The 10,108-nt window shown below is 32.6% G+C and overlaps 1 pseudogene; it reads left to right on the forward strand.

The window, feature by feature from the left end:
- The first annotated feature begins 432 nt into the window (after positions 1 to 432).
- Positions 433 to 7,925, forward strand: LOC149518339 (la-related protein 1A-like; annotated as a pseudogene).
- The last annotated feature ends 2,183 nt before the right edge of the window (positions 7,926 to 10,108 follow it).

A 10,108-nucleotide genomic window follows, 5' to 3' on the forward strand; every position in this document is an offset into this window, starting at 1 on the left:
TCTCTCCCTCTTTCTGAAATTAGTTTCCTTTGAAAAGGTCCAAAACCTCTTAGATTGTAGTTAAAGCTGCGGTTCTGCTCAATTTTCTTTACTATTCGATCAAGTTGATCTTTAGATATGCCTGTCTCCAGCACTTACTCTGTACTTTTATCGTTTTCGATCTCCAAAATCTCACATTGATCGTCGCAGACCACTATTGCCGCATCTTTTTCTGTCACCGGTGTTCTCCTTGCCTATTATGGGTTCTATGATTGTATGTATCTTTATCGAATTCCTAAATGATTTTGCTTGTGTTAATGTTTAGTTTGTTGTGGTTTTGTGTTTGCTCTCCTATACTGTGGTTGATATTGTGAATATTTGCTGAGATTGTTGGCAGGTTTATGGTGGTAAAAGACAGACTCGGTGGTGGGTGGAATTGATACTTATAAAGGCATGAGGTCTCAGCTAAAACTGTTGTGGACTATCGCAACTAACTTCTGTGATATGGGTTCTTTCCAATGGTTTAGGGAAGGTGGTGACAATAGGTAGTCTAGTGGTTATATGTGTTGGAGGTTTGTGATTTTACTAAGGGAATTGAAGCTGAATGGAATTGACAAAGAGGGCCTTCGATCGGTTCTTGCGATGGTGACAGTGTACATGGTGTGTGGGGTGATGAAGGTGGTATGATTTTTGGTGACTAGTGAATAGGTATGAAGACTTGGTACGAGGGACTTGCTGGAGTTTGCTTGGATTTTGTTTGTGGGGTGGTTCTTGCTCGATTTTTCTATATGATTTCCTCTGATTTTCTCTGTGTCTTTGCTTTTGTTCATTAGAACATTATTTATAAAAAAAACTAGAGGAGTTTTATCAAGATTAGAATTTCTTTTAAAAAACTAACAACTATCACTTAATCTTAAACTGTTTCCTATGAAGATCGTCACTGAATAAGCTTTCAATTTTTTTTTTTTAATAATCAGATAATTTGAATGTAAAAACATGATAAGAATGGTAAAAATAAACAAATTGATATAACTAAGGATAATCAACAAATAATAAAAATCACATAAAATTAAACAAAATAATAAATAATATATATATACAGATAAATGCAGTAAAAATAAAAAGATAAAGGAAATAAAAATAAAAATAAAATATAAAATTTTTCAATTAGGCTTAAATCGAGACTAAATTCGATTAGTTCTGGATATGGACTAAATTGGGTGTCCACAATAATCATAACCTGTATATTATAAATCTACATCTTTATTTCTATTATTTTAATTTATTTTGTATGAATCAGCTATGTTAGCTTTGAATTGATCCTTATTTTGAAATGATAAAATAATAAATTAAATAAGCTTGACCAAGATTTTGAAAATGATTTATTTAGTACATGTTTTTAAGTTTTATATTTTGGTATTAAATAAATAATATGTTTTTCAAAGTATAAATAAACCTTTCTTTGTTTTCATATTTCTCAAACCAAATCTATCTTTAAAGATTATTTGTTTGAGCTTAAATAAAAAGTTTAATTGTTGTTTTTAAATTGAAGTTATTTATTTTGAACTTAATATAATTTTGATAATATTTGTTTTAAGAAATAGATTAACTTAAGAAAGTTGTTTTACAAGAATAAAGTTTTTTAACATTAAATTTGTTTTATTTTTCTGTATTAATTCACAAAGTTTTAATATTTGAATTTTATATGGTTGGAAAGCTCCTTTAGTCTACTTTCTAATGGATCAAACAAAATCAAAATTCAAATTTGTTAAGAAAAAATTTTGAATTTTTACTAGACACTTTGTAGTTATGTAAAAACTACACAAGAGGTAATTTTAAAAATTCACTATAATTCGTATACAATGAATTACGTGATGAATTTTAGATAGAAAAGCCTTTAAGTCTAGTTTCTAAATCTTCAAAAGATTTGTGATTTGAATTTGTATAGCTTAAGATATAATCAAATTAGTGAGTAGAGTGCAAAACAGAAGTCAACCAACTAGCCATGGACATGATTGATCCCCTTAAGAAAGGATCGATTGATTTTTTTCATAGAATGTAGGTTTGTGCTTGTGCATGAAAAAGGGATCAATCACCATATGTAGGGGATCAATCACCCTTTTGAACCAATCGATCCCTTACATAAAGGGATCGATCGGGTAGGCTATTTTTAAGCCTGAATTGGTTCAAAATATGAACTAATCAATCCCCTCATGAAAGGGATCAATCAGATCATGCCCAAAATATGTCTAACGGCTAGTTTCTCAAGCATTCAATGGCTATTTTCTTCTCTTAAGCATCCCTAATGACTAGCTCTTCATTTTCTCTATATATTAGCCATTTCAACACACCAAAAAAGTTGATGAAGCAAGAGAGCAAGTGCTAACAAGTTAAATTTTCATTTTTTCTTAGAATTAAGAGTTTTTAGAGCTTAAGTTCAATATCCTTTGTATTTTTTGTATCCAAAATATTGTTGTTCTTTATTCAACACATTTTCTTGTACTTTATTTGGCAAATAATTAGCTTTTGAGAGGTGTTTTAAGTTTGCATTGTTATTAAAGTGATTCTATAATCAAAATGTGAGGTATCCTTTTGAATTTATGGGATTGAGACGTTACGACTTAGCCTAAAAAGTAGAAAGTATAAAGTTTCTATCTTAAGCCTTAGTGAGAAAAAGATAGGATTGTAATTTCAATTTAAGTATAGTGGATTGAATCCTTGGTGTGAACAACCAAGAGAGAGGACGTAGATACCTTGTGGAAAAAGATCGAACCTTTATAAATTTTTATGTTTGATTTCTCTATCTTTATCTCTTTATTTTGATTATAGGTCATATTTGCTTATAGTTCATCAATTCATTATTGTTTGCATCATATTGTGATATTGGTTTTAGTTTTCATTCAATTATATTGAAATCATTTGTTTGGAAATAATTTGGAGAAATTCAATTTACTCCCTCTTTAATCACCATCTCACCTATAAAGCTAACAAACTATACATGTAACATATTTTAAACGTAATATGTTGATTGTTTTCACTTATGTTAAGATCTTTTTTATCGATAATTTTGTTATGGTAATTTGAGTTCGAGTTTGTGACTTCCTTTTGGGAACTTTTATTGATGTTGGTTAAATTTTCTTGATAACATAGGAGTTTGTTTTTTACTAATATACTCTTCAAAAAAAGTTTTTGAATATAGGGTTAAGAAAAATTTTACACAAATGAATGATATGGAATACTAGTTTTAAGAAATTTATTGTGATGGTTAACAAATATTTTCTCGTAACTTTGCTTGATAATTAATAATCCTAATGTGTTTGATGAGTCATAAACAATTAATTCATGAACCACATTAATAATCATAACTTGTATATAGTAGGTTTTCATCTTTATTTCTAATAAAATATTATTTAAATGGGTTTTTGAAAATTTTAAAACTTTACAAAAAATTTGGTTTCTTATAAGATATAAAAACATGTAGTATCATTTAGAAAATTAAAGTATTTAAAACACAAATAACTTATTTGAAATGGGTAATAGAATAAAAATGGTATATGCATTAATACATAATAATTACTCTACTTTTATTCCTTTCGAAAATATGTGTTATTTTGTTAAAGGTCAAAGATAAAAAAAATTTAATCTTATCGGTTAAATTATAATTTTATGATAAAAAAGTTAAATTTGCATATAAAATTATTAGGTTCATATATCATTAGATTTAATTTTTTTAGAATACTATTGCACATATATTTACTACTCATATTATTAAAATTGGATTTTTAGCTAAATATACGGTAATGGGAATATAAATTCTTATTAATAGTATAGTGTTTTTAAAATAAATATGTAATTTTTTATAAGTAATAATAGTATTTGTAAGAAAAAATATAAAACAATTGCTTGCCCCATGTATAACATGAGTTTAAAATTAATATTGATTAACTATTCTATCTAATTAAGGAGCCTAATGGGTTTGTGACACTCATCAACTTTTTTTTATTCTTGGAAAGAAAATTTGAACATGTTCTTTCAATAAAAGTAGCATATTCAATGGATCAATTAACTGAGCCAAATGTCGACCAATTTTTAAACTAAATAATAATAATGTAATTTGATTTCATCCACGGTATACGTATGATTTTCCCAAATTCATAATAGTTTTGTCGAGAAGTCTCTTTTTAACAAGTTTCTAAGGGTGGTGTTTTTGCTGGTATACATACCTTAAGGTTTTAATGTGAGTTCTGTCATCTGTATCAATTAAATTCGAGGGGACAGACTTATGTTGACAATCTGTAATTGTTTTGTTGTACACTGGCAAGTGACACTCCTTTTCCGATGCTGTTCTTTGCTTGGATGGCCTTGTCTTTACTTGGTAATTGATATTATAGAGTGACAAGCTACGGAGACATGACGAGTGGTCCAAGTGGATTCCAGCTAGTTCGAAGACAACATTGTCATCAGAACCTCAGGCTACTCAGTACCAACTTGAAGAGAATGCCACTGATTCATGTGGAAATGGTGATGTGAATGAAGATAATTGAAGGAACACTTCTGAAGAAAATGATAAATTTACATTGCATGGTGGGAGCTTGGAGCGTGTCTCAGCTGTGGCCAATCCTATGGAAGTAACACGTAAAAATAACAGAAAACATGCAGTTGCGCAAGTTCTATTAAATTGTGAGAAATGAGCATTCTATGGTGGAAATGAACAGCAAATTAATTGCTGATTCCCACATTAAATTCTAAGATGTCGAACAGTTACAAAGAGTTGAGTCTGTAAGGTTTACTGACAATAAAGCTGAAAGTATGGAATTATTATCAGATGTAACAATACAAAATGTTGCTGACGTATCAAATGATTTCGCACACACATTTATGCTTGATGAAGAGCTAGAGCTCGAGCAAAAAGCACTAAAGAATCTTTCAGCACTTAAAAGGTACTAGATTGTTTTTGTATTTAATTCGTTTGAGCTAGGGAAATTTCGACTTTCTGTTTAAAGGCAAGTTTTAAACACCTAGATGCTAATAACCTTCCCTTCAATTCTGAATGGCATTTTTTGTTCAGAATGGATGATGAAGATGACGAGATGGTTATCAACGATCAGGATGTTCAGAGACTTGTGATTGTTACCCAGGTAATGTGGTACTGCTTTGTATGAATTCTCTTTTTGCGTTGTTAATTGTTATTGTTGTACTTCATGTTTAAAGATTGGGTCGTTGCAATAGCTTCAAGGGATCTTCTAACTTCTAAGTTTATGTATTTACTTGCTAATTCAAGATAGTTGGTCTGATATCATGACATTCCAATAGTATCATATTGATTGTCTGATGTCATGAGAAAATGATAAGAATGTCCGACTTTACTTTGAAATGAATGGAAATACAATTCAAAAAGAATATATATATATATATATATATATATATATATAATACCCCATCTAAATCTGTTATTTCGTAGACATCACATTTATGAAGCATGTACGTGCATAATGTAATACTTCCATGTTGTGCAGTTGAAGCAATGTAAACTTATTCAAGAGGGCAGCGTTCTTTCCCAATTGCAAATAGAAAGATAACCATTTTCTTCACATCAGCAATAATTTCGAATTTAGAGACATTAAGATAGGACATTCTGGTCCACTACTCTTGCATCTCTTTTCTTCCAATTTCTTCTGATATTCTTATTTTTTATTGAGACTGGTATGTTCTCTCTCTGTTTTTAGGTTACGCCGTGATCACGCATTTTGTTTGGATCATGTTTTACTCATATTAAACACTCGAATGTTTCTGTTTTTCTTCTGATGGCACGTACTTATTTCTTCTGATGTGCAGAATAGTGGGACAGGTGAAGGACCAAAAGCTGGTGCGAAAGATTCAAAGTCCATATCCAGTGAGCTTGCTGTTGTGATAAATGATGGTCTTTACTTCCATGAACAGTTCAAGGGACAAGCTTTTCTAATTTATTTAAAACTGTGTTATGGTACATATTTATAAGTTGCGTCTTTTTCTGTAATCTAATTACTTGCTGGTGACCGTTATGAACAGGAGCTGAAAATTAAACGATTTAGTCGTAGAAAGAATAACTCTATTTATGAGAATAAAGATGGAAATCCAAGGTCTCCAAGGAGTGCATCGGGAGTATCAAATTCGAAGATAGGTGAAAACGCCGCGGGGAGCAGTAGTCTTGTGGAGTCTGGAGGAAAAAGTTCCTGAAGGAAGCAAAATAAAGGTTTCTCAAGGCAACATTCATTCCAGAAGCAGAGAATTTTCTCCAGCAACTTAAAGAATCATGGAACCAGTCACAACTCAATTTCAATAATATCAGAAAGTCCACCAAGTAATTCGGTTGGATATTTCTTTGGTTCTACTCCTCCAGATAGTTATGGGTTAGTTCTGAGTGACCGTTTCCTCATTTTAAATATCATGAGTAACTGAGGTTCTTTTGGCTTGTTTTCTAATAGTAGAACTTTTTCTTGCTTTTGAGTGCAAGAATACAGATTACTGCCGGTTTCAAATATACATGAAACCTAATTTATTTGACTAGACTTTAAGGTTTTCCGTAGCTAATGGATGTCTAAGCATTTTTTACAGCTCTAGGCCGCCTTCCAAGTTGAGCTGTTCACCACATGGAACTCTTTCTAGCAGTCCACCAGTTGGTTCCTTGCCAAAGTCATTTCCACCTTTTCAGCATCCAAGTCATCAGCGGTTAGAAGAAAATGATTTCAAGCAACAGAAGTAAGGGATGGTGGATTTTTTCTCTAATATATGTATGTATTTTTGTATACTTTTGCACAGTTCGACATATAACTTCATGACATCGTCAGATTTTTGTTGTACCTAAAACAGACTTTCTTTGTGGTCTGTGCTAGAGCCCTTCTGCATGTACTTGTACTTGCTCAGAGAGGTATATAGGGATTGAGAGAATGAGAATGAGCACTTGAAAAGCAGAGTTGGCTAATTCAGTTGTTTTTACATTCAGTTACTTAAAGTTTCATAAGCGCTGCCTGAGTGACAGGAAGAAGTTGGGAATTGGTTGCAGTGAGGTGGACTTTCTTTCAGAACTTTCTAAGTTATTAAATAACTGTTTTACATGAAATGAAAGATCAACTATTGCACAACTAACTTCTATTGTTTAATTGATTCTCATGTCTAGGTAAGTTCTACTAAAAGTATTTACTCTTGTACCTCTTTTTGAATTTTGTCTTTGTTTTGTATTAGTACTCAGTCATCTTAGTCACACAGGAAATAGGTTGTGTGGTGTGCTTTCATCTTTTACCTCCCCATTATGTCATTTGTAAGTGAAGAAAATTGAATATAGTTTAAAGTATTACCGTCAAAATTCTGTTGTCTGCATAGATCTTTATGTATTTTAAAAAACTGAATGGTCTTTCTTCTGCTTCCCATCTGTTTGCGGATGTTTCTTTGTTCTCTGTTGCAAACCATTATAAACCCAGCAAGTGTACGTCACCTGAGCATTTGCATTTTTTTTTTTCGAAATATAAAGGTTTCCTTTGCATGCATTTTCACTAGATGTATGGAAATAGAACTTTTTTCGTGGTGGCCCCTGGTTTTGCATGCAGGAAATGAATTCACTGTACAGGTTTTGGTGATATTTCCTTAGGGATATCTCTGTCCCTACTCCCTTCTATGTATAGTGAGTTCCGGAAACTTGCTCTTGAAGGTTAATTACGATTATGGGATAGAGTGTCTTTTCAGGTTTTATAGGTAACATTGATAATTATGCCCACTTTTATGGCTTTTTGAAGCACCTCTGAAGTATTGACTATGCTTTTGTTTCGCCCCTTTTTTGTTCAGTATGTTTTCTTTGCAGCAAATTATTTTCTCCTTACTAGAAGAGGGGGTTTAGCTTCTTCTTTCTTGTCTATACTAATTAAGTTCATCCTTTTTCCAGTTATGGTTTGGAGAAGAAAGTGTCTTTTTAGTACTTGAAGAAGAATTTAGAAAGAAAGAATTTTTTTTTTTTTTTTTTTTGCAGATTTTGGATTTGACGAGAATCTCTATAGTGTTCTGGAGGTGAATAAAACCAGCTATCAGAAATGTAATGAGAAAGATTTCATGACAAGTATAACAAGAGGTGGGTGAGATTGTGTTTGAAATGAAAGAAGCAAGGCCATAATACTTCATCAGTGGCAGAGGCTTCTGCTTTCAAGGAGTGAAAGTTGGTGTCCATGTTGAAGATAAAACATCAGCTCCGGCACCCTCTCTCCAGGGAAAAGCAGTTCTTCATCAAATTCTTGGAGCCAAAATTTTCTGCCTATGCTGGCTACTACAGTGTTGTTGATCTTTCTTTCCAATTACTAATATCAGTCAGATGAAATGGAATATCTTTCCAAAGACTTCTGGTCCGAGGAGAATCAAACAAAACAATAATGAAAATGACCTTTATCCCAAAAACTTTCCATTACAGATATCATTGTGAAATACAGGTGCCGGACGTCTAATTTCATACCAAAACAGATTTCAAACTGTCGTGGGAGAAAGTGGAAATAACATTCAAGCCATGTTCTTCTATATCAGCTAAATTCTTCCTATTTTTTTCCAACATTCTGCAAACGTTTGATTTTTAACAACAGCAGGTGTTCTAGAATCAAAATAAACAGTCACACAAGATTCACCAAACGGATCTGTTTGGAAACATTAAGTGTGATTATCGACCATTCCAATTTTGTGAGATAGTTGTAGTCTGGTCATGTTAAAATCTGCTCATAACTGGCGCCAAGTTTCTTGCTTCAAACTTTAGAGTTCTGTGATTATAGATACATACGAATTTGAAATGCATGTGGTGGTAGTGCATCAGCCTTATTATCAAGAAAGACCAGTGCATTAGCCTCGTTATCAAGAAAGACTAAGTTTTGGTGGGAGAAAGAGTGGTGAAAATGAAGGGTTTGAAGATAATACTTGCCTGCCCGGTGCTGCTGATGGTAACAGTTCTGAACACAAAGAGCAGGCAGCCAGTTCCACACAGGGTTGGAGGAGGAATATTTACTTGGAAACCAAATGTTCACTTCACTGATTGGGCAATTCGTCAGCAGTCCTACGTGGGTGACTGGCCCTGTAAGTTCTATCATTGTGATTCAACCTTTATCTTCCTGGAAAGCCCTTCATTTTTCTCTTTTTTTTTTTTTCCATTCCTTCTTATACTTCCGCATCTTTGATTTTTTTTTCTTTTTCTTCCAATGATTACAAATGTTGAACTGCATTGACAAAACTGAATTTCATATTTAGTTTGTGTATATTTTGGATTCAACAAGCAGCTATATACAGTTGTACAAATGAACAGGACAAGCTATTACAATTGCATTGACGAAATCTTCATCAACAACATTACGGTGGGAGTAGGGATGCGTTCAATCTCAGAGGCAAAACATTTTACTTCATAAGCTGCCGAGGCTACCGCCTTAAAGGAATGAAAGTTGCCTAATTTCCAAGAATCCCCAACTTTTCCACTGACTGCATCAAACCATTCTGGAAAGTTGATCTGCTTGTTATGGTTGCCATGGTTTTGAAATGGATACTCCTTTGAAATATTGCTGTTTCTTTTTTCCTTGGTACATGAAACAGTGGAGATTCGTTTTTAACTGGAAGTATTGTCTATAAATTTTTGCATGCTATTTTTTTTCCTACCAAAACCAACAAACTCTTTCCTGAAAAATTAAATAAGCTAGAAATATAACTCATTCTTGCCACAGAAAAGCATTACATTATATAATAGAGAAGTAATATCGAAATGGTATAGTTTTCTAAGCATCACAAACCAACAAAAGTAGTTACTCAGAAGCCACATCTAACTGGTTAAGTAACTGATACCCAAGCCCAACAGTAAATAAGAGCACAGAGCAAAGGGCAGTGGTGTAACCACTTCTCTAAACCAAACAGGAAATAGCCACTGTGAATTACCTAGTCAAGCATTCATATCTTTAGATACGTTAGGGGCTAAGCATCCAAAAAGTTTATAATCAAAATGGATGATGATTCAGAGAACAGCACATCATCATCAGAACAAGTCTGCGATAGCCCTACCTCTAAAGGTTAAATATACTTAAAAAGAGTTTCCGATCAGTTGTTGGTAAAACCAAAAGCCTATAGAAAACATGGTCCAAAGGTC

The sequence above is a fragment of the Durio zibethinus genome, chromosome 6 (genome assembly GCF_047325235.1).
Source record: "Durio zibethinus cultivar Kanyao isolate XHJ-2024 chromosome 6, ASM4732523v1, whole genome shotgun sequence".
Taxonomy (NCBI): Eukaryota; Viridiplantae; Streptophyta; class Magnoliopsida; order Malvales; family Malvaceae; genus Durio; species Durio zibethinus.